Below are 26,021 nucleotides of genomic sequence, written 5' to 3'. Positions count from 1 at the left end.
TAGCAATCTGCCCATGGGCAGTTCCAGTTAAACATACACACTTTCCAATGCTGTTCTTGAAATAAAGCAAAGTGTGCTCGCACTGGGTAGGGTATTTTACTCTCAGTATTTGTGGAATATTTCTCTTTATGCTTTTTTCTTTCCACATTCCAAATCTGGAAAGTGTCGATTCCTCATTTAATGCCTCTACACTACACCAAAACACACCAGCTAAAACCAACATCGTTGTTAGCACCGTCATGCCAGGAGTCCTGCCTCTTCCTACTCCTGCCCCGCCTCTTCCTGCTCAGTTCCACTCTGTCCCCTGAGCACGTTGCTCCCTTGCTCCACCCCCCCAGCACCTCCTGACGAAACAGCTGCTTGCATCAGGCAGCACAGGCTGGGAGGGAGGGGAGGTGCTGATTGTTGGGGCCCACCAGCAAGCAGGAGGCACTGGAAGGAGGGAGAGGCATTGATAGAGGGGTGCCTAGTGTGCACTGAGCACCCACCGTTTTTTTTCTGTGGATATTCTAGCCACAGAGCATTCATGGAGTCAGCAAATACGGCTGCTGTTGCTGGAGACTGAGCGCTGCAAAACACATGCACATTGCAGCATGGGCCTTCCCAAAAGTATGGGACTCACAGCGGTCGCCCCCATTTGCTGCATCCAAGGGACGGCTCTGCTGCCACTTTCAGGAAATACCCACTGGCAAAGCGACTCAGCCCCTTCTAGTGTCAGTGCACACAGAAGATTGTAGCCATGCCTGGTATTATGTGTCTATTAAGTCCAGTGGCAGAGGTCTGTGTGATGAAGTGAAAAGTTCCAGCCCTGCTGGTGGCCCATGCAGCCATCACTATGATGCCACATGATGGAATTTCTGTTTGTTTTTTTAAACTAGGTAATTTTACACAAAAAAAAAACTGTAAAAATAACACCATTGAGGTTGCAGTCAAGCACTCCATGCAGCCTTTCTCTTCTAGCAATCTCCTGCCTCATTCGTAACATGCCTTCTGACTTCTGGAGCAAAGGAAGCAGGAGTCCTACAGGAAACACTCTTCTTTGCTCTGCCACCCAAATTTCTCTCCAGACCAGGCCCATCATGTGCACCAAATTAGTAGTGGTAGTAGTAGTAAGCCTCTTCCATTCCTACAGCTTGAAGCATAGGCCCATTGACAACCACTTCCCAGCATCCCCTGTCCTGGGTGATCTTTTCCAGTTCTGACCAGTGTGTCCTGTCTCTTTAGTGTCTGCCTTCAGGTCTCTGCACCAGGTGTTTCTTGGGCACCCTCTTTTCCTTTCTCCTTGGGGGTTCCAACCCAAGGCTTGCCTTGTGATGTTGGCGGTTGGTTTTCTAAGGGTACGTCCAATCCATCACCATCTTCTCTTCCTGATTTCTTCTTCAACAGGAAGTTGGTCAATCAGTTGCCACAGGTCTTGGTTGGTGATGGTGGATGGCCAGTAGCTCTGGAGGATTTTGCTTAGGCATTTATTAATAAACTTCTGTTTTTTAGGCAGGGAGTAAAATACTGTGTGATCATATAATGAAAAGCTGTCATAATGCAGAAGGGGGACACAAGAGGGCTGCACCGGCCCCCCTCTATTCTGGCATTTCCTAGCTACTGAGATTTAACTTAGTAACCTTAAGAATTTTCTTCTAATATATTTTTGTGTGTTCTAGATCGCTATATTATGCACCAGCTATATCTATATATCTATATATCTATATATATATAATGTATTTACAATTTACATCTGTGTGCATGTAATATACATACTGCTATCATTCCCATATGATGTTTAGAAATGTTGCAAATCCCAGTGAAACCCCAATACCCCTGACTATTCAATGTTATAAGCACTCCATCACCATACTTCTGGGGCATCCGGAAAGAACCCATCATACAATGGTGATCACCTGCTCCTTGTTTAAATTAAGAAAAATCAGTCCTGAAAACAAAGAAATAAAAAGGCCAGAGAGGAAGGGAGAACACCTTGAATAGGTTTGTCAGCTACCATCTGAGTTAAACCAAAAAAAAAAAAAACGCATTTGGTGTGCAGAGCCCTAGGGGAGCTCCAGTCACGGAGCAGGGACCTGCAGGCTGGAGATTGCCAGTGTCGGGTTATTGTACAAATATTACCTTTGCAAATCCCCGACTTGGTGACCAAGTTAAGCAGTGGAGACAGTTTGCCCAGTAGTTTGACCTTTCACCTCTGCTTCACTAAATAGACCTAATTACTGCATTTGTCTGTCATTTGAGCAGCAAATGATTCCATTGAGGTCATCCAAGGAAGGCCAGATTTCTTAGCTACCATCTCAGGAGAACTCTGCTAATTTTATTCTGTAAAGGAAGAAAGCATGGGAAATGTTGCGAGGAGATTCTATTACAATCTACGTTTCCTGGTAAGGAGAGGGTTGTAGGTACTAGTAGCAAGGACACCAGCAAGTTAGAAAAATATAGCACATGTTGGTATCTCACAGTCCACTTTGTGCTTAACATATTACATGGCTTTTTCATAATGGATGAAATGTGTTCACGTAGACAGGGTCAGCCCAGGTCTAAGCACCAGGACCTGAAGAATAAAACAAAGGTTCTCCCTCCCACCATTCCTCCACCCCAAGAAGAACCCCAAACAACAAAAACAGACCATAGTTCAGTCGTTTTTGTTGGGTTTTGCTATTTAAAATTTTGTGAAAATTCTAACAAGGTTGACCTCTTCCATAGCTGGTCAGAACACAAACATAATATAGAAAGCACATTTGAAAAATCTTCCCCGCCTCAAAACTTCCAGAATTTGGAATTATGAGTCACAATTCTTGGGAGTGTTTTGTAAAGTGCCAGTCCAGCCAACTGTGAATTTCCTACCTATTTCTATTTTCGCTCCATTTCCTCTTGGTGGTCACTTCAGCATGAGTAGAACATTTTCCTGTCGCCCACCCTGACCAGCCAGATTCTGGAGACACAGGTCTTATCACAGAAGGGGTCGGTGTAGGTAGCTTTTGGAGGGGTACAGGGGAGTTCTTGCTGCTCTTTTCTCCTTCTCCTTCTCTCTTTGTCTGTACTATCGTAGGACCTCTCTGATTGTGCCACTGCCTCATGGATTACCGCTCTCCACTGGGGACAGACCTGGACAGGGTTCTCCCAATGCTGCACTTTTTCATGTGTGCCTTCAGCGCATCCTTCAATCAATTCCTCTGGCGCCCCAACACTCCTCTGTTCCTCTCTGTGCCACACACCTGTTTTCCCATTCCCCACTTCAGGTCTCTCCTAAAGAAGGATGGTTCCTTCCACTTGTAGAGATAAGCGCATATACACAAAAGTCACAGAGACATACCTTGTCTCAGACAGGGAGGTTGCATTGTTTTCCCACTGGACAATGGATCCAGTCTTCAGAGGATTTCCATATCCACGATATCCAGCAAGGATATCTATTTTTGCAGAAAGTAGCACATTTTAGGCCAAGTCTAAGTGCTCAAGGCCTGGGACTCCTGTTGAAGCCGATCCCAGCTGCAATCACAGAGCATTTGAAAGATCAACCTTTGTTTCTTGGACATTGAAGGATGGTGTTTTGATCGGAAAATTCTTTAAAGCTCTAGAACAAGATTCCCATTTTGTTCATACAATTTGTATACAAGCAAAGCTGAACTCGTGCTCTGTTTCTTGCCATCAGTGTATATTTTGGATGTAAGTATCAAAGTGGTAGCTAAGTTTGTATCTTCAAAAACAACAAGAAGTCCTGTAGGACCTTATAGGCTAACAGATATTTTGGCTATAGCTAATATATTTTTAATATATTAATTAATATATTTGGCTAATATCTGTTAGTCTATAAGGTGCTACAGGACTTTTTGTTGTTTTGGATATGTGGTTTATTATACTACAGATGGTTTGACTGATTTAACAAGTTTTTGCTCAGTTCCTTGAGTTCTATTGAAGTTCTCTTTGTTCTGCACAATCAATTACCATGTATTTATTTTGGTATTGTAGTAGCGCTTGTGAGTCCCAGAGATGGATCAGGGCCCTATGCTTCCAAGTGCTGTACAAACACAGAACTAAAAGATGGTCCCTACCAATGCTCTCTCTAATCTTTTCCATCCATTTGTGGAATACATTTTTATATGCCCCCCCTTGGACTAGATGATCATAATGGTCCCTCCTGGTTTTAGAACCAATGACTATGTGAAATGCTGATAATAATTATATCTATATACTCTTTTAGGAGCTCTCAATTGTCTGTTATGCACTATATTGTCATACAGAGGATGCAACACACATAATTATGTTTTATTCATATAGTGCCTTTTCTCTGTGGCTGTCAAAGGCTGTGTCTACACTGCAAAAATAACTTCAAAGTTGCTTACTTTGAAATACAGCTTCGAAGTAAGCAACTTTGAAGCTGAGCATCTACACACACCCTACTTCAAAGATTAACTTCAAAGTAGGGCACAACTCTATTCCCAGGAATGGAGTAAGGACGTCAAAGTTGGGCTCCCTACTTCAAAGTTAACTTCGAGGTTTGACTCTCTGCTGGCTACTTCGATATAGTGCCTAACTTCGAAGTTAACGTCGAAGTTAGTTCCTAGTGTAGACGCACCCAAAGTGTTTTATAGACATTCGCTGATTCCTCACAATACCCCTAAGGGAAGTATTATATCCCTTTAAATGATATCCATTTTTACAGCTGGAAAAACTGAGTGACCCTTTCAGTGGCTTGCTCAAGGTCACTGGAAAACTCAGGAGGAGAACCTAGGAGTTCTGACCCTCACCTAGCTGCTCTGATCTCTGAATGGCTCTATGTTTTTGTGCAGTTACTGTAAATTTTGGGGCCAGATTCTATCACTCTTACATGCCTTGACTAGCACATTACTCTGTGAATAATCTCATTGATTACAATGGGACTGCTGTCAGAGTAACTTGACACATAACTCATGTAAACTTTCTTTCATTAACAGACAAGCTAATTTCTTCCTTAGGGAAGAATTCCATTTACCCTGGCATTCTTTTCCAGTCCATACAGCTCACTCAGGTTCCCGAGTCTATGCTGCAATGGTCAGCACCATTTCCTATGAACTTGAATGGAGATTTTCCTGGGAAACCTTGTTTTCCTGTCAGATTTCCAACGGCTGATTTTCCCTGAGGGAAGTCAAGTTATCCTTCAGCATTGTATCAGCAGATGTATGAAAAAGCTGATCAGTCTCAGAAGAGATTTCCAAACCAAATGGCTTCCTGTATTCTCTGTGCTGGGCATGGTATGCAACAAAACCCAGACTGTTTTTCTTTTGCAAGTGAAAGGTCCAATGTGAAATCAGGCATTGACCTCCACGACCCTGGAAAACAATTGTGATTTGGCAACTTGACCTTATAAAACCCCTAGGGGATAGAGGCCACCGGCCAAATTTAGGAAAGTTCTGAGACCAAACTAAATTTTAACCATTTTGCAGTGAGTATGTCGGGGTGGCGTGGAAGTTGGCACGGGGTGTGAGACAGAAATGGATCTCATTTGCTTTGGTGGAAATCCAAAGTAGCTCTGCTGAAGCCAACAGCATGACAAAAAACTTGAAATTTGGTAAACTGAGAACATTGCTGTTCTGTTGACCAGTACTGTCTCATTGTTTCCTAGTGCTCAGCCCTCTGTCATCATCCAGCTATTGTCTGATTTCCTGCATTGGGCTACATCTACACTACGAGATAAATTCGACTTTTAATAAATTCATTTTTTTAACCTCATTCTTATGCTCTTGAATTTAAGTGTCCTCAAACTTTCTGGACATTTGACCCACTATTTCTCCCTGTCGAGTTACTGCATACCCATTGCCTTATCCAAGTCTGAATGAGTGAGCAGTGCATTGTGGGTACCTATCCCACACTGCCTTAGTCCTGTTGCTTTCTGGGGGGTTTGTACCAACAAGTTGTGCATGAAAACAATTGCTGCGGTTGCTTGCGGGTGTTTGATGTCACTATCCCAGAATGCAAAGCACTGTCCCAGAATTAAGAACACCCACACACCGTGAAAAAATGAATGGGAGATTGTGCATGGATCCTCAAATGCTTCAAGCATGGATCCTCAAGCGCTTCGAGCATGGATCCTCAAGCAAATGCTCCACAAGCATGGATCCTCAAATGCTTCAAGTCATTGCACACACCATTACAGCAACTTCACGGACTGTCATGCACTTTTTCTTTCGACTGCAAAGAGAGATGGTGGTTGAGGAAAATGATGATTTTGAAGAGGAAATCGCTCAACTGCAGTTCAAGAACTCACAAATGCTGGCTGCCCAGGATGTATTTCTGAGAGTGGAGTAGCGGTTTTGGACTTGTGAGACCAGCACAGACTGGTGGGACCACATTGTTTTGAGATCCTGGGACAACTAGCAGAACTTTCGCATGCATAAGTCCACTTCTATGGAACTTTGTGATGTGCTGCACCCCATTCCCCCGCCCCCAGAAGTGCAGCAACACATGAATGAGGCTGGCTTTAACAGTTCAAAAGTGAGTGGCAATTGGTCTGTGGAAGTTTGCAATACCTGACAGTTACCGGTGAGTGGCAGATCAGTTTGGGTAGGCAGATCAATTCAGGTGGGCCACCGTGGTGCAGGTAGCCAGGGCACTCTGTCGGCATCTCCTGAGGAAGATCGTGACCCTGGGAGATGTACAGGCCATAGTGGGAGTGCAGGGAGGAGGGTTTAGATTTATTAGGAACTGGGGAAACTGTTGGGATCGGAGGAACCTATGCAGGAAGGATGGACTCCACCTAAATCAACATGGAACCAAACTGCTGGCACTTACCATTAAAAAGGTCATAGAGCAGTTTTTAAACTAAGAAACGGGGGAAAAGCCGATCAATGCAGAGGAGCATGTGGCTCGGACAGAGACTTCTCTTAGAGGAGAGTCCTTTGATAGAAATTTTCTAGGTTTCCGCTTCAGGAGAGGGTAGAAGAGGATCAAGTGTGGGTGGATCAGAAGAGAAACAATCTCATGAAAAAGAATCAGGAAAGGGTAGACAAATTAGTGACAAGCTTTTAAAGTGCTTATGCACACGTGCTAGAAGTCTAAATAATAAGATGGGTCAACTAGAGTGCCTTGTATTAGAGGAGGATATTGATATAATAGGCACCACAGAAACTTGGTGGAATGAGGACAATCAATGGGACACAATCATACTGGGCTATGAAATATAACGGAAGGACAGAACAGGTTGTGCAGGCAGGGGAGTGACACTATATGTAAAAGAAATTGTAGCAGCAAATGAAGTAAAACTCTTAAATGAATCAAAAGGTTCCATAGAATCTCTATGGATAGAAATTCCATGGTCTAATAAGAATATAGCACTAGGGATATATCATTGACCATCTGACCAGGACAGTGATAGTGACTATAAAATGCTAAAAGAGATTAGGGAGGCAATCAAAATAAAAAACTCAATAATAATAGGGGATATTAATTATCCCCATATTGACTGGGCACGTGTCACCTCAGGATGAGATGCGGAGATAAAATTTCTTGATACCTTAAATGATTGCTTCTTGGAGCAGCTAGTACAGGAACCAACAAGGTGAGGGGCAGTTCTTGATTTAGTTCTGAGTAGAGTGCAGGATATGGTCCAGGAGATAACTGCAACAGCCCTGCTTGGAAATAGTGACCATAATATAATACCATTTAACATTCCTGTGGTGGGAAGAATATCTCAGCAGTCCAATAATGGGGCATTTAATTTCAAAAATGGGAACTATGCAGAAATGAGAAGGTTGGTTAAACTGAAATTAAAAGATTCATTGACTAAAGTAAAATCCTTGCAAGCTGCATGGACACTTCTCAAAGATACCATAATACAGGCCCCGTTTAAATTTGTGCCCCAAATTAAAAAACACAGTAAAAGACCCAGCATGAGCCACCATGGCTTAACAGCCATGTAAAAGAAGCAGTGAGAGATAAAAAGGCATATTTTAAAAAGTGGAAGTCAAATCCTAGTGAGGAAAATACAAAGGCACATAAACACCACCAAGTTAAATGTAAAAATACAATACAAAAAGTCCAAAAGGAATTTTAAGAATAGCTAGCCAACAACTCAAAAAGCAATACCAAAATGTTTTTACGTACATCAGAAGCAGGAAGCCTGCTAAACAACCAGTTGGGCCCCTAGATGACTGAGATACAAAAGGGGCACTCAAAGACGGCAAAGTCATTGTGGAGAAACTCAATGAATTCTTTGCTTTGGTCTTCACGATTGAGGATGTTAGGAGATTCCCAAACCTGAGCAGCCCTTTGTAGGTGACAAATCTGAGAAATTGTCCAAGACTGAGGTATCATTAGAGAAGGTTTTGGAACTGATTGATAAATTTAACAGTAACAAGTCACCGGGACCAGATGGCATTCACCCAAGAATTCCGAAAGAACTCAAATGTGAAATTGCAGAACTGTTAACTGTGGTTTGTAACCTACCCGTTAAATTGGCTTCTGTACCCAATGACTGGAAAATAGCTAATGTAATGTCAATATTTAAAAAGGGCTGTAGAGGCAATCCTGGTAACTACAGACCAGTAAGCCTAACATCAGTACTGGGCAAATTAGTTGAAACCGAAGTGAAAAATAAAATTGTCAGACACATAGAAGAACATAATTTGTTGGGCGAAAGTCAGCGTGGTTTCTGTAAAGGGAAATTGTGTCTTACTAATCTATTAGAGTTCTTTGAAGGGGTCAACAAACATGGAAAAGGAGGATCCAATAGATATAGTGTACTTTGATTTCCAGAATGCTTTTGACAAGGTCCCTCACCAAAGCTTCTTACACAAATTAAGTTGTCATGGGATAAGACAGAAGATCTTTTCATGGATTGAGAACTGTTTAAAAGGCAGGAAAGAGGGTAGGAATAAATGGTACATTTACAGAATGGAAAACGGTAACTAGTAGTGTTCCCCAAGGGTCAGTCCTAGGACCAATCTTATTCCACTTAGCATAAATGATCTGGAGAAAGGGGTAAACTGTGAGGTAGCAAAGGTTGCAGATAACACTAAACTACTCAAGATAGTTAAGACCAAAGCAGACTGTGAAGAACTTCAAGAGGACCTCAGAATACTGAGTGATTGGGCAACAAAATGGCAAATGAAATTTAAAGTGGATAAATGTAAAGTAATGCACATTGGAAAAAATAACCCAAACTATACATGCAGTATGATGGGGGCTAATTTAGCTATAACTCATCAGGAAAGAGATCTTGGAGTCATCGTGGATAGTTCTCTGAAAACATCCACGCAGTGTGTAGTCAAAAAAGCAAACAGGATGTTAGGCATCATTAAAAAAAGGGATACAGAATAAGACGGAGAATAGCTTATTGCCCTTATATAAAACTGTGGTACACCCACTTCTTGAATACTGCACACAGATGTGGTCTCCTCATCTCAAAAAAGATATATTGGCATTACAGAAGGTTCAAAAATGGGTGACTAAAATGATTAGGGGTTTGGAATGGGTCCCATATAAAGAGAGATTAAAGAGACTAGGGACTCTTCAGCTTAGAAAAGAGGAGACTAAGGAGGCATGTGATACAGGTATATAAAATTATGAGTGGGGTGGAGAAAATGAGCAAGGAAAAATTATTTACTTGTTCTCATAATGTCAAAACTAGAAGACACCAAGGATGTGGCTACACTAGGCCCCCCCTTTCGAAAGGGGGATGCTAATGAGCCACTTTGGCAGATGTTGGTTTTGGGAAGAAGGGGCTTTCAAAATCCTGGGGGGGGGATCCTTTCAAAAGGCCCCTGTCTACACCAGCGGCATGTGTTTCAAAAGCAGCACTTTTGAAACACGCGCAGCCGCCATTATGCTAATGAGGCACTGCAGATGCGTGTCAGTGCCTCATTAGCATCTGCCGAAGTGCCTCATTAGCATCCCCCTTTTGGGGGGTTGCTAGTGTAGCCACGGCCCAAATGAAATTAATGGGCAGCAGGTTTCAAACAAATAAAGGGAAGTTCTTCTTCACACAGCGCACAGTCAACGTGTAGGACTCCTTGCCAGGGGCGGCTGTGAAGGCTAAGACTGTAACAGTATTTAAAAAAGAGCTAGATAAACTCGTGGAATGGCTATTAGCAGGATGGATAAGGAATGGTGTCCCTAGCCTCTGTTGGTCAGAAGCTGGAGTTGGATGGCAGGAGAGAGATTGCTTCATCAATACCTGTTCTGTCCATGTCCTCTGGGGTACGTGGCATTGGAATAAGGGGATTTGGATGTGTGCGGGGTCCTTTAGAAAAGGAGCCCGTGTAGATGAGCCATGCATGATCAAAAACGACACTTTTGAAGTGCCACGGCTGCCATTATGCTAATAAGGCACTGCATATTCATTGCAGCGCCTCATTAGCATATCCTGAAGTGTCTCGTTAGCAACCCCTTTCAACAGGGGGGAGGTGTTAGTGTAGAGACAGCTGTAATGTAGACATAGCCTTAGATTGTGAGCTCTTTCAGGGCAGAGACTCTTTTTTATTCAGTGTTTGTATAGGTGTAGCCTCTAAAACAGTAATATTATACATCTGGCTCTATGCTGATGTACTAGTAATATCACAATTCTGCTTTATTGACAGAGGAGTTTGTAATAGGTACTACAAATGGAAAACAAGACACCACCAGAGTTTTGGCTTCCAGAGCTAGGAAACACACCTTTCGAAATACCGGGTGCGCTATTTTGGCACTCCTCCACTCCTTGTTGAGGGAGGAGTAAGAGATGCCTTGAAATAGCACAGTATTTCAAAACTGTGTATCTTATTTTGAGTTAGGGCCACAGTGTAAACATAGCCCGAGAGATTTAATCAAACCACAGTGGGAAAAAGTCTCTTTAATTGGGCTAATAGGTAACACTTTTAGGGTATGTCTACACAGCAAGGTTATTCTGGAGTTATTATTCCAAAATAAGATATTCTAGAATAATGTGTCTATACTACAGGGAAGCTCCGGAATATGCATAACTTATTTTGAAATAGTGTGTTTGCATACAATAGAGTGTATTTCGGATCAGAGCCCCTGGACACACTGCTTTGAGGGGCTGTAATCGGAAATGTCATATCTACACAGCAGAATTATTTAGCAATAAGCTATTCTGGAATAGTTTATTTCGGAATAGACCCTATTCTCTGTCTTCATAGCTCCTATTTCAAAATATCGTATTTTGAAATAACTATAGTGTAGATGTAGGCTAAGATTTTAAATCTTGAGTAAGAGGGAGTAATAGGAAGAGAAAAGCCCGGCTTTCTCTTGCATGTCATGTGTGATTAATTCAGTGTACGCAGTCTCTCTGCTCGAAGCGCTTACTGTTTATCCATCTGCTGGTTTTCCAGTGGAGAAGGATACCCTGCTTTCAGTTCTGCATTTGTTCCACCTTATAAAGACATTTCTCCTTTTTCAGCAGAGAAACCACTGGTGACTGGAGTGTCTGTGACCTTTGGGCTGCCAAACTCCAACTAACTAAATAAATGCAGCCCAAGAGGCAGAGCTGGCATAAATCGCCTCCTCTGACAGAGACCACCTGTTATATGCTCACTGCATGGAGGTACCAAGTTTGTCTGAAGCTGCTGCTTTGCACTCTTTTCTGTTTTATGGACACCGTTGGGGAGATACATGGTGTTTACACAAGGAAGGGAAAGTTTGGTTTCACTGAAAGCAACTGATTTCCTCAGCTAGCTGGGTGCTGTTCTTTCATGAGCTAAATAAGAAGAGTGGTGAGGCTGAATGTGCCTCTAAAATTCATTCAAAATCATGAAGAACTGATGGTGAACTTTCTCAAATGTGATGCACAACAGACCATACCCTGAGACTATCATTGGCCATTTGGTTAAGATCTGGTGTAGGAGAATAGTTTAATATTTGTTAGGGAACCACATCCTTCAATGGCAGCAAGATGGACTCAGTGTGCTGGATCTATTCCATCTGTAACTACCATGATCCCACAGAGTCTATTAACCAGGTGTTAATGTTGCTCTCATGATGGCAGTGCAGTGCTGTTGGTTTCAGAACTTCACCATAACCTCTGTGAACACATTGAAGGGCAATATACAAGAGATGTCTCCACTGTGTCAGACCACGGGTTCTACAGGTGGAACATTAAAGCAGGCCTTGTGGTGTGAAAGTTAAAGGCCCTGTAGCTCGACTGAGACAGAGTGGTTACGATGCTAGTGACCCTCTCAGAGACAGACTAATCCTGTGGGAATGTCTTGCATTTTTCTAGGTAGGCATGAAAAGCTCCCATTGGCACCACGATGGGGTGAAAACAAAGCTGAGGTATGGTTATCTATCACCGTCTTGCAGTCTTTTACTATACTTCAATTATAATAATGATATGAATTCTAAAGCCCCACACACTCCAGAATCCTTAAAAAACATTTTTTTTAAATAATAAAAATTATAACAAAAATGACACTGCAGTAACAACAAATATAAATTTAAGGAGGTCCAGGATACAATGAAAATACTGGGAAAAAAATTAAAAGGAATAAATGGGTAAATTCAGAAGGCTGACAACAATCATTTCAATGCACATCTTTAAGGAGCTGGGGAATGGTTTTAGGTGAAGTTGCCTCAAACAGGGATGGGGGAGCAGGAGAATGTCCCAACCTTTTCCTCTTTTTAAACTTTAAAAATATTAACCATGGCTGGATGAAATATAGCAAGGAAGTGTGAAAAAATTATCATTTTTTCTATAATTGTTATTTATGCTGAATGTAGATACTATTTCAACAAGGTTCAGCTTTAGAGGGATTTGAAAGTGGGGTGAGAGCTACTGAGATGGGTTTTTGGAGATGAGTAATTTTGCACAACTTATTGCTGCAGCAAAGACATGACCAAAAGTCAGCCAAAAGTATTATGGGAGAAAGCCCAAATGCAGATGCTACAGAAACGTGTACAAATGAAGACAAGACTCACAAGGGAGGTGTTCAATGCATCCAGGGCCTACACCATTACAAACTTTAAAAATCAACGATGACATCTTACATCCAGTCCACCATTCTGTAGGAGACCTCTGTAAGGAAAAATACAAGCTAGGCTTAATGATCCTGAATCAAGTACTACTGAAATCAATGCAAAAATGTCTGTTGATCTCAAAGGGCTTTGCATCAGGTGTAAAATTATCAAAGTTTCTCCAATGAGTGAACAAACAGGCTGTCATGCCAACACCTGAGCTTTTCTTGCAGATGATTTCAATGATAATTTTCAAACAGCTCCAACTCATCACAGTAATCATTTCAAGTTATTAATCACCGCTAAGGAGAGGAGGGAGTCTGTAAAGAATCCAACTGAATGAGTTCCTCGTGGTATCTTTAGTTCAGAATAAAGAGCATATTTTGGCAGTGTTGTCCAGTGGCTACAGAGAGTCAAGAGACTTTGGGGTAAACTCACAAAAGTACTTAGGTGCCTGGCTGCCATTTTGGGTGTCTAAGTCCCAGAATTAGGTCCCACGTGGATTCACAACCCCTCATCTGTCCTCAAATGCTGTAAGTACCTAACCTGGCTTGTTGCTTACATTTTGGCCCTAAAAGTCCACTAGCTGCCTATGCACATGGCTGTTCATATATGTACCATAGTCCCATGCCAGGTGTCTGGACACCTAAATTCCAGGGACATGGTGTGAAAAGGGAGAAAATAGGTGTTTCTTTGTCTGACTCACCTAAGCAGCCCAGTCTGGTGATCCTGGTCAGAGCTGAACCCTACTGGATTGGACCTCTTCTTTATAAAGAATGAAAGAATCAGTGGAGAAGAGAGAGGCTGAAAACTTCACTAGAAGCTGATGGCTACGTCACTCACCTTGACGATGAAAGACCTGGACCTGGTCTCCCTCTTCCAATGACTTTTGTTTTATTATTTATCCACAGAGGACTCCATTCTACAGGAGAGACTGAGGCAGCCCCACGGCAGAACATCCTACGAGTCAATGGCTGAGACACTCATCTGAGAGCTGGCAAAGCCCTATTCAATTCCTTTCTCTAGATAGAGGGGGGATTTGAACGAGGGGTCTCCACATCCCAGGTGAGTATCTTAACTGCTGGGCTAAAACTCTGAGAGCAGTTGGCAGGCCCAAAGACACAAGGGGAGGGAAGACAAAGGACCACCAAGGTCCAGCAAATCAAAAAGCCATGGGTCTCCCAGCTACCACCACATCTGCTGCGGCAGGGGTATCAGCCAGAGCCCTGGGCCCTTTAAATTGTTACCAAAGCCTTGGGCGATGTGCTCGAAGTGGTGCTGAAGGGTTGGCAGAGGAGAGGGGTTGCTAGCCCCAGCCCTGCCCCTTCAACCTCAGGCCCTGCCCATTCTGGGAGTACAGAGCCACCTCCCACACCCTGCCCAGGGGACTGGCAATTCTGCCCCTCCCTGGCTGTTGTCATCCTCCCCTGTCTCCTTTCTTCCCTGTTTCTTGCAAAACAGGCATAGGAACCTTAATGCCAAGAAGGTTTGCAGCTGAGAACCCCAAGAAAGGAGGCACCTCTTTGCAGCCTGGACTTAGATGCCAAATGCCCCAAAGGGGAGAGGGCTTAGAACACACCCCTTGCCCTGGTTAGCTTAGGTGGGGGAGGCATCTTGCAAGCCCATTCTGAACAGCCTGTCTCTCCATTCATTGGCCAGGGAGATGAAGCACTTAACTCAGGGTCTGGGGATCCCAGGGATGCTCCAGTTGCTTCCAAGTTAGGTGTGGCCTGCTAAGCATTGCTGCACCTGAGTTTCTTGGGGAGGCTAGTCCTTGGGTTCCATTTTCACCACTGCTGCATGACCGTGCACTGTTTAACCTTTGGCGAGTACAATGCCTGATGCAATGGGGCCCTGATCTCCGTTGGGGGTCTCTATGTACTACTGAAGTATCAGCCATTAGCGGAGGTACCCAGCGTTGTTGGCTCTGTAAGGGAAGTAATCTTCTGAAAATCAACGAAAATCAACTTGTTTCAGTGAAGGTATTTTTCAAAAATGAAGAAGAATGAAGGCTGGAGGGAGGTGGGGAGGGGCAGGGCGTGGGTGGCTTCAGGCAGGTTTTGCGGGGGGCTCAAGGCAGGGGCTATGGGTGCAGAAGTCAAGGCACATGGGAAATGCAGACGGTAAGGCAGAGGTCTCAGGAAAGAGGGCGCAGAGGGCGGGGTTGCCAGGGCCGCCCCAGTTGTGAGAGTGACACTGCTACAGTGGCAGTCCCTCACAGGGGTCCAGGGCTGGGCTGTCCACCCAGCAGCTCCTCCTGACAGGGCTGGGGCTGTGCGCTCCAGCCAGTGACTCCTGGAAGGAAGGGGTCTGGACCTGTGTGTTGGGTTGGGGCTGAGGCTCTGGGGGCTGGCCTCAGCCTTCAGCTATTCCCTGGCCTACAGCCTGTGGGATGGTGGCACTTTGGGGCTACCTCCAGCCTCTAGTGGCCCCCTCCATCCAGCAGCCTGTTTGGTGGAGCGCTCCAGGGGCTGGCCCCTCCCTTCTGCAGACCTCCGAAATGGCCTATGGGCTGTTGAAGTGGGGGCGAGTCTCTGGGGACTTCTCCCAGCCTCCAGTGGCTCCCATTTGGTCTGCAGGCTGTGGGAGGGGGAGGCTCCTGGAGCTGCTCCCAGTCAGCATTGGTCTTCCCGACAGCCCTCAGGCTATCTGGGGGGTCAGGGTACAAGGGGCTGCTTCCCCTCCAACAACTCCCCCCCCCGGTTGCCTGCAGGCTGTCGGGGTGGGGAGCCAGGCTCCGAGGGCAGCTCCACCCTCCAGCAGCCCTTCCCAAGCATGCTATCCGGGAGGGGCCAGGCTCCAGGGGTGACATTCCTCCAGATGCCTCCTGTGGCAGGCAGGCTTCTGGGGGGCTGCCCCCTCCAGTTTTCACCTCTGCAGGCTGTGTGGGGGGACAGGCTCTGGAGGCCACCATCCTCTCCAGCTGTGGCCCTTCCAGCCATCCCTGCATGGCCAGTAGGCTGTCTGGGTGGGGCAAGGTTCCAGGGGCTGCCTCCAGCCTCCAGCATCCCATCCCATGGCCAAAGACTAACTGGGGCCTGTCCCCTCCCTCCAGTAGCCCCTTCCATGGCCTGTAGGCTCTCCACAGGGGCAGGCAGGCTCTGGGTTTGGGCTTGAGAGCTACTTAAACTGTGGCAGACAAGATAGCAGAGTCCCATCCCTGCTAGCCTCTGTCTGGGTGCTGCAGCTGCCCTAGTGGCCACTCTCAGTATTGCATCCCTATCTGTGCCTCTCCCTTTTGCCTCCATCTGCCCCCTCCCTTTCCATGTTCTGGGAAATCCTGGGGTTTCAGGCATTTCCCACTTTCCAGGCACAACCAAACTGTGACCTTGGTTTAAGTTAAGGTAAGAGGGTGGTGCATACTAAATTTTGTGGGCATAGCTCTGATGGTTTAAGAGGAGTTCTTGAATAAATGTAGCACGTACAGAGACACACTATGAGATATAGATAGATAGATAGAGCTGTGGCCAGTTATCTATCTATCTATCTATCTATCTATCTATCTATCTATCGATCAATCGATCTCTTCCATGCAGAAGTTAAAATCCGTCACAATCTGACCCTGTCCAACAGCTGTTGTTTTGCTGTTGGATGTTCGCATAGGTAATATAAGCCTCAGCAGCAGTCAGGAGGCCAAGTTCTCTGTGCTTCATTTTCCCCATCTGCAAAACTGGGACTATGATACCTCCTTCATAAGATGCATTGAGATCCAAAGATGAAAAGCACACTAGGACTTTGTCTACACAAAAAAGTTATCTCACAATAACAGCAGTTATTTTGAAATAACTTTGGCAGCCTCCAAACAACACACTTGCTATTTCGAAAGAAAATCAAAATAGCGGGTATGTTATTCCGATTCCGGTAAACTTCATTCCAAAATGAATAAGACTATTTCAAAATTGCTATTTTGAAGTAGGTGCTATTAAGACATGGAATACTGCTAGTTCACAATAAGCCCTAATGCTCTCGAGTGGCACTATTTTGAAATAGCACTATAGACCCGGAAGTACTATTTTGAAATACAGTCTTCCCCCACCTTATGAGGGTAATTTGTTCCTGAAAAACCCCTCTTAGGGTGAATTCTCTTAAGTCAAAAATGTAATTACCATTAATTTCAATAGGAAAAAATTTTATGCATTCTTGAGCCCCAAAATTTACACCCATTTATGCTAAAACGACACCAAATCCCATTAAATCCGGTGCAAGGGGGCGGGCAGGGCAGAGCAGGGCACAGGGAAGCAGCCCGGCCTGAGGGCAGCTTTGGTTAAGTGGAGAGGGGGTGCTGTCAGGGGCTGGCCACATGGGGAGCTAGGCAGGAACAGGGGGCCCCCGGCTGGTGAGGTGTGATGCCTCACTCGTGCGGGGCTGCGCAGCAGAGAGGCCTCGCCGGTGACAGCCAAGGTGGCAGCGGTGGGCGAGCCAGGCGCTAAATGGGAGGGCACGCCGCAGATAGCGAGTGGTGCCCGAGGCACAGCTGCGCAGGGTGGGCAGCGGTGGCCCCCTAGCTGCCCAGCGGGTGAGCGGCAGCAGTAGGGCCAGGATGGGCTGTGCACCCAGCATCCACGTCTCGCAGAGTGGTGTGATCTACTGCCAGGACTCAGACGAGTCTACCTCCCCGCACCAGACCACCACCCTCTCGCAGGGCACCGCCACCCCCCTGCACGGCCTCTTCGTCAAGCCCAATGTGGCTGACTCCATCCCCTCGGTGCTTGCCTACCAGAGCCGCCAGCCTCCAGATCAGTCCTTGTAAATGCAAAGAAATGCCTCGTAAGCTGAAGTAGGGGTATTAAATGAAACACCTTGTAAAGTCGAATTCTCATAACTCAAATGGGTGTATCTCGGGGTATGACTGTAACTGGGTGCTATTTCTAAATGCATTTTGTGTATGGCTATTTTGAATTATCTTATGTTGGAATAGACCTGCCATGTGGCAAGGTCGGTAGTATTAGGATTCTGAAATCTTCGAATTCTAACAAAGCAGTTCACTCTAATGAGAGTTCCTGTGCATTTTCACAGAAGAGAGAGGTATGAATAATTTGGATCGTCTCTAGATATGCCTTTCAACTTTTGGATGCTTCTCTCAGCTGAACTCCAGCTCCAAACTTTCAGAGACGTACTCATTGGTACCACAGGCAGTATAAGGAAACAAATAGAGGCTCTGAGTTGCTTGTGTGTCAGCAACAGAGTTCCCTCTAATTTTCTCATCCAGGGGTGGAATAAATTTTGTTATGTGCACCAAGGCATGTGCAGATGTGCGCCACCAATAGAAACACAGGCTGCCCACTGCAGGTGGATGTCAGCATGCTGCTAATCCGCTGAGTGGCACCTGAATCTCTCCCGGGTGGATCATGAAATGCTGATCACTGCCTTCTACTGGAATGGAATCAGTACTGCTCCACTGTGTGCCATGGGACCCTCACTGCTAGCTAATAACAAGAAGTGCCTGTTAGCTAGTGTGGCGAGGGCCTCTGTTTTCCGGAGCAAAGGTATCCAAGCTCTGTCCCCCATGTTGGAATACAATACTGATTGTCAGTAGTGTGCAGAACATTGTCAGCCAGGAAGTCCTGGCTGGCCACACGTTTGTTCCAATGTGTGCAAATAAAATGCATGCAAATAAAAGCAAACATTCTGTGGTTGCTTTAGTTTCCAGATCCAAAATCATATTGTGAGTGCTAAATGTGCAAATCAAGCAGGGGGAGTTTCACGTTCCACCGCCACCATTAGGCCAGAGTGTTCTGGTGTTTTGTTTTGTTTTTTTTTCCTGGAGTCCCTTCAGCTGTGGGATACCAGTGAGCGTGCCAGAAAGAGAAAATTCTTCAGTGACGTAAACGCAGTAATGACACTTGTTAGTGGTATGTGCTTTCTTTGCCAGTGGAGGGGAAAGAAAAATCAGATTTTGTTCAACACAGAGTTTCTTATTCACTCTCATTAAAAATAATTTAAAATAAAAAGCCCCAGACCTTTCCATATAGTTTACTACATTCAGGGACTTAATTTAGTAGCTTTGCATGTTCTTAGATAAGGATTTGGTTCATTAAAGTTTACAGAGTTACCTTTAATTGACAGGCTGCCCTGAGTTGTTAGAACCGAGATCTCTCTGCAAAGTTCTAGACAGCCAGGACATTAATTGCATTATTTTCTTTGCAGATAAAACTTATGTGGTGGAGCCAGCAGCGTCAGATAAAAATAGATAAGATCAACCCCTGTTGTTAAATTGCAGATCTCTTGGCCTGAGAAAATATGGAGCTCGGATTACAACTGCAGGTTTTAATGGACTTCGGAGATTTTGCCTAAGCGAAATGGTAAAAAATGTGGATCCTCCAGGATCCTGGAAGGAGCAGATGCACTGTGTTTATGTGGTAGTCAGCAGTTTCAGATAAGGGGCAGAGGGTATTCTAGTCTGTTTGCTGCTGTGTTCGAGTTTTCCACATCAAAACTGCACTCTCTCTTTCAGGAAAAGGACTGTAGTCTCGTCAGTAAATATGAAAGTTGGCCTTAATGCCCAGTCTGATTCTCCATGCAGTCTATGATCCGAAACATTCTTCCAAGGGAAAATAAAAAGGGGGATGGGACAGGAAAGATTGAGTAAGGGAGTAAAGATGTGCTCTGGAAAAACACAGCTGTAGTTATAGGAGAGGAATTAATCTTGAGAAGCCTTCTGTAGCAATTTCATCCATCAAGCATGACATTGGTGCCATTATTAGAGAAGATGGAAAATTAAATTGCAAAATTATCTGTTCTGTTTCATTGACTTCCCTCCCCCCTCCCTTTTCATTCCAGGCAACATTTGCTACAATACCAGTCACAGTTGGCAGTGTGGTATTAAAAGCACCTGGCCATTAAAGGAAATCAGAACATGGGGGACGTTTGTTAGCTCTGCTGGACTGAAAATCGTAGGCCAAATTATTGCACTGAAGGATGAAAGCTCACACAGAGCTTGATGCAGCAAAGCATTGAAGCTGGTGCATTAGTGCTCTGCTGAATCAGGACCACCGAAAGAAGGAACTCTTTGGTTAGATGTGCTGAGGCTCCTCTGAAATATCCCATTGAGAGGAGAGGAGTTGTCTCTCTGTAGCATGGACAGGAGACTTTGCCAGCATAAGCTCACTGGTAAGCATGTGAACCCTGTGGGTATGCACTTGCCATTGTTAAGCCATGCTGTGGCGACTGGCACTGCCCTGAGCACACTGTTAGTTATATTCATGTTAGCATACGTACAAGAAGTAGGAATCACAGCCCTAGATCATCAGGTAGACCTTGCTTCAGAATCACGTTGAACTCCCCCTCTGTTCCTGGATACTCATATGAACATAAGAACATAAGAATGCCCACACTGGGTCAGACCAAAGGTCCATTTAGGCCAGTATCCTGTCTTCCAACAGTGGCCAAAGCCAGATGCCCCAGAGGGAGTGAACAGAACAAGTAGTTATTGAATGATCCCTCTCCTGTCATGCATTTCCAGCCTCTGACAATGGATACCCTTCCTACCCAACCTGGCTGATTTCCATTGATGGAGGTAACCTCCATGAATTTATCTAGGACTTTTTTGAACAATCTTAAAGTCCTGGTCTTCACAACATCCTGTGGTAAGGAGTTCCACAGGCCAATCACATACTGCATGAAGAAAATCTTCCTTTTGTTAGTTTTAAACCTTCTACCCATTAATTTCATTTGATGACTCCTGGTTTTTATGTTATGGGAACAAGTAAGTAACCTCTCCTTATTCACTTTTTCCATACCTGTCATGATTTTATAGATCTCTGTTATATCCCCTCTTACTCTTCTATTTTCTAAGATGAAAAGTCCCAGTCTTTTTAACCTTTCTTCATATGGCACCCATTCCAAACTCCTAATCATTTTTGTTGCCGTTTACTGCACCTTTTCCAATGCCAAGATATCTTTTTTGAGATGAGGTAACCACATCTGTATGCAGTATTCAAGACGTGGGTGTACCATGGGTTTATGTAGAGGCAGAAAGATATTCTCTGTCTTATTCTCTGTCCCTTTTTAAATGACTCTAGCATTCTGATTGCTTTTTTGACTGCTGCTGCACATTGAGTGGATGTTTTCAGAGAACTATCCACAATGACTCCAAGATCTCTTTCTTGAGTAGTTATAGCTAAATTAGTCTCCATTGTTTTGTATGTATAGTTGGGATTTTTCCCCCAATGTGCATTACTTTATATTTATCAATATTAAATTTCATGTAATTTCATACTTCTGTAGCCACAGTGGGCTACTTCTATAGATTCTAGTCCTGACACATGTTGACTTGGCAACTGTAATCAACACTAGCATGACCGTCAGGCTTCAGTGCTACAACAGCGCTTTACTTAGGAAAGAAGATGGACCTGGTGCAACAAGTGGCAGCCTCTCCCGACTCAACAACATTGGTCGATACAAAGTCATCATTCCCCGGTCTTGGGCTTCCTGTAAGTTCATGGTACTGGTCTTGATCATCAGAGTGTTACTGAGATGAATGTCCGTCTACCCTAGAGACCACCTGATCACAAACCACTGAATACGAGGGAAACTTCAGTAGGAAGGTTTAGCCATGTTGGAACTGGGGACAGAGCTTTCCTGGCAGAGTGCCCACCCACAAGAGCTCAGAAAGACCACAGTCCTTAAGAACCCCCACCTCTTTGATTTGGCTCTTCCACAATGATGGACACTTGACTGTAGTAATGCCAAGCAAACATCCTGCCCCTTGCATAACGAACTACACCTCCTGGAGTTAGAAGGGAGGTGAGAGAAATTAATGCTCCCTTTGTCCCTTTTTCTCCATTGCACTGTGTCCAGACACAAGGGTGGTGGGTGGGTATAGTATGAAAACATACATTGGACAGAATGGAATCAAAGGAAAGAAATTAAGTAGCATAATCATGAGGAAAAATAACTATCAGTAGCAGGTTGTGGGGTAATTATCTGTCTTGGCCCTTTCCCACTGCTCCAGTCATATAGAGGGGCAGAAACAGTTCCCTCCAGAAACAAACCTAGGTTACATCTGTTATAATCAGGTCAAAAAAAGAATTAGATCTTTTCCTGCAGGATAGGCTGATGAATAGCTATTACCCAAGATGGTCAAGGGTGTGACCCTGTGTTCCAAGGTGTCCTTCAACCTCTGACTTCAAGAAGCCAGGACTGGATGATGGGATGAAACTCTTGATAATTGCTCTGTTCTGTTCATTCCCTCTGAAGTGTCAGGCACTGGGTGCTGTCAAAAGACAGGATGTGGATTAGAGGGACCAATGACCTGACCCAGTGTGGCCAGTCTTACGTTCTTATAAACTACCGTCTCTTGCTGTTTCTGTGATATGGAATGTGCCAGGACTTCAGAGGAATAGTTAGAAGGCCAATGTCTTCTGGCTATTCTTGGCTGCTGTAATGGCTCCTATTGCACGATAGCACAGGTAAGAGCAGATTCAGGGCTGCTGTAGTTGATTCTGAGGATAGAAATTTCCTTGGGCAGACCAGAGTATATGGAGACCTAAGGGCTGGACAGAGCCCTCCCACCCCATTCTTGGGCCGAGCACATGTCAGTCAGAATGTGCAATCAGCCCCTGTATCTGTTATTTATTTATAAGAGATGGATCTGTGTTGCTGTCTTGAAGTAAGTCTTTTTTTGAATAAATATGGGGCTTTTTTTCCCCACATACAGCTATGCTTTGCAAATTTTCATGTGTCAGTATAAAAACCACCACAATAAAAGAGTTACTGAAGCCTTTTAGGTTTTGTTTTTTTTTCTGGAAATACTGTTCATACACTTCCATTGTTTGACATTTCCAGATTTGTCTGTACTTGAAAGTTTTGCAAAAGATTTTCATTCATAAGTGATTAGCAGAAGCCTGTCAACATTCAGACACAAATTCCCTGTTTACTAGTTATGCATTCCTTTTTTTTCTCCAGCATAAACATAGCTGATCACTTTATATCCTCTGTATATTGTTTCTTAATATGAATGAAGTGAAGCAGGCTAACCAGTAGCCATGAAGATTATAGCCGAACGTAAACTTACAATGGGCTCTGAAGTGTTTAGTTATGCAAACTGTGAAAATGACTATAACTATGTAAGGAAAACACAGTCATATTTTTAACACTTCATATTCAGCATGTTTAAAATTTAGGAAAAGGATATCTTTTTTGTATAGAAATTTGATCTGTTTGCTTTTTCTTTTTCAGTCAGATCACACTGGACATATATTAAATCTCCAACTACATCATCCAAGAGAAAGAGAACCCATACGACTTCATAGGGTGGATATTTGTGTTCAAATGAGGGGAACAGAAGGAAATATTGTACCATTTTTGCCAAATATATTATGACCAACATTTTTTTATTCTCCTTTTATTAAATCACTTCTATAAACCATTCAAACATTTTAGTTTATTTCATGACAATTAGCTTATGGTGTTTCTGAAATGGATATAGATGTAAGTGGTAAAATTGCAGGCCAAAATTACCATCATAATGGAAAATACTGGTTCATATTTGTCTTTCTATACCACAACTGAAAGATTACTAGCCATTGCCAATAAGCAGGAGGAAGAAAACAGGAGGAGGTATGTTTGTACACATCAACTAGACTCCAGGACATGCCACAATATATGTGTATAAGGTAGACTGGAATATTTGTGCTTCCTTTCACCATCAGGGAGTGCTGTGTTCTCCTGGATGACAGACTGTACAGGGTTAACTATACTTCAGAAATCAAATATATTTCTTTGAATTCAAATTCAGCTGATTCCATCCCAATCTTAGTTTCGTAGTCACTTGTACCATTACCAATGGATCATAGTTACAACTAGTTCAGAGTTTTTCATTGCTTTTTCCTGATGGACATGCAGTTGCTGCAAAATCAATATTTGTGTGGGAATGACTGTTTCACTGACATTTTCAAATCAAATCAAAACACTTTGTTTCAGATTGATTTGGCATTAATCTCTGAATTGCCTATGGTTTGGGTGTCTCTTCCGTTATTCATTCTTGTATGCGGGGCTTTCCAGCTGGACTACATTTCCCATGATTCCCCTCAGGCATAAGACTATCAGAGTGCATTGTGGGAACTCAGGTGCCCCCCCCCCCCCCCCGCCCCTCCAGTAGGTTAATGCTGACTTGGAATGAAATGCTTCTACATTTCTGACTCAGAAATTTTCAGTCATGAAAAGTGTTGTTATTTTGACTTATTGTCCTGATTTGGAAGAAGTATCAAAATGTTGCCAACTCACACTGCATCGATATGCTATTATTGGATCAGCTGTAATCAAAATAATTCTTGGCTTTATCACAGTGTTCTAAGACATTCCTCAGGTACATCTGAGTTAAATGACTACCGTATGTAATGCCTTATTTCAGTGGAAAGATTAGTGTCTTTTAAAAAAATCTTTTCCTCTTTCTCCAAAAACTCTTCTTATTTTCATTTATCATAAGAACATAAGAACATAAGAATGGCCATACTGGGTCAGACCAAAGGTCCATCCAGCCCAGCATCCCATCTGCCGATGGCGCCAATGCCAGGTGCCCCAGAGAAGGAGAACAGAAGACAATGATCAAGTGATTTATCTCCTGCCATCCATCTCTTGCCCTTGTTCTGAAGGCTAGGGGCACCATACTTTATCCCTGGCTAATAGCCATTTATGGACCTAACCTGCAAAAATTTATCAAGCTCTTTTTTAAACCCTAATAGAGTCCTGGCCTTCACAGCCTCCTCGGGCAAGGAGTTCCACAGGTCGACTGTGCGCTGTGTGAAGAAAAATTTCCTTTTATTAGTTTTGAACCTACTACCCATCAATTTCATTTGGTGTCCCCTAGTTCTTGTATTATGGGAAAAGGTAAATAATTTTTCTATATTCACTTTCTCCACACCATTCATGATTTTATATACCTCTATCATATCGCCCCTCAATCGCCTCTTTTCCAAACTGAAAAGTCCCAGTCTCTCTAGCCTCTCCCCATATGGGACCCGTTCCAAGCCCCTAATCATCTTAGTCGCCCTTTTCTGAACCTTTTCTAATGCCAATATATCTTTTTTGAGGTGAGGAGACCACATCTGCACTCAGTACTCAAGATGTGGGCGTACCATAGTTTTATATAGGGGAAGTATGATATCTTTTGTCTTATTATCGATCCCTTTTTTAATAATTCCTAACATCCTATTTGCCTCACTAACTGCCGCTGCACACTGCGTGGATGTCTTCAGAGAACTATCCACTATAACTCCAAGATCTCTTTCCTGATCTGTCGTAGCTAAATTTGACCCCATCATGTAGTACGTGTAATTTGGGTTATTTTTTCCAACATGCATTACCTTACACTTACCCACATTAAATTTCATTTGCCATTTTGCTGCCCAATCACTCAGTTTTCTGAGATCTTTTTGTAGTTCTTCACAATCCCTTTTGGTTTTGACTGTCCTGAACAACTTGGTGTCATCTGCAAACTTTGCCACCTCACTGCTTACCTCATTTTCTAGATCATTGATGAACAAGCTGAACAGGATCGGTCCCAGGACTGACCCCTGGGGAACACCACTAGTTACCCTCCTCCATTGTGAAAATTTACCATTTATTCCCACCCTTTGTTTTCTGTCTTTTAACCAATTCCCGATCCATGAAAGGATCTTTCCTCCTATCCCATGACCACCTAATTTACATAAAAGCCTTTGGTGTGGGACCGTGTCAAAGGCTTTCTGGAAATCTAGGTATATTATGTCCACTGGGTGCCCCTTGTCCGCATGTTTATTAACCCCTTCAAAGAGTTGTAATAGATTAGTTAGACACGACTTCCCTCTGCAGAAACCATGTGAATTTAGTGAAAGTTATGGACTAAGAAAGCAGAACCAGGCGTCATGAAGTTAAATATTCTGCCTGCTATCTATAGACTGCTCTGCCAATTTACCTCAGCCATGTTCTATCCTGTCTGATTGTCCTATATGGAGTAATTCTGGAGTAACTCCATTGAAATATATAGAGCTTCTCCAGTTAAATTTTGCCTAAATTCCTGGTGATTCAGACTTATAGGCTACGTCTACATGGGCAGCCTCTGTCAACAAAACTGGGCTTTTGTTGACCAAACTTGCCGAGCGGCTACACGGTTAAAGCACTCT

The 26,021-nt window shown here is 43.8% G+C and overlaps 1 long non-coding RNA gene across 2 annotated transcripts in view; it reads left to right on the top strand.

The window, feature by feature from the left end:
• The window catches only part of LOC142020773 (uncharacterized), a 129,836-nt gene extending 106,665 nt beyond the window's left edge, over positions 1 to 23,171 (top strand). For both annotated transcript variants that reach the window (XR_012647497.1, XR_012647496.1), the window contains exons 3-5: positions 13,830 to 13,983; positions 19,066 to 20,028; positions 23,098 to 23,171. This is a non-coding gene — a long non-coding RNA (uncharacterized LOC142020773). The remainder of the gene's footprint in view (positions 1 to 13,829; positions 13,984 to 19,065; positions 20,029 to 23,097) is intronic.
• The last annotated feature ends 2,850 nt before the right edge of the window (positions 23,172 to 26,021 follow it).

Source organism: Carettochelys insculpta, chromosome 14 (assembly GCF_033958435.1).
Source record: "Carettochelys insculpta isolate YL-2023 chromosome 14, ASM3395843v1, whole genome shotgun sequence".
Taxonomy (NCBI): Eukaryota; Metazoa; Chordata; order Testudines; family Carettochelyidae; genus Carettochelys; species Carettochelys insculpta.
The sequence above is the reverse complement of the archived record's forward strand: the minus strand, read 5'-3'. Positions and strand labels throughout refer to the sequence as shown.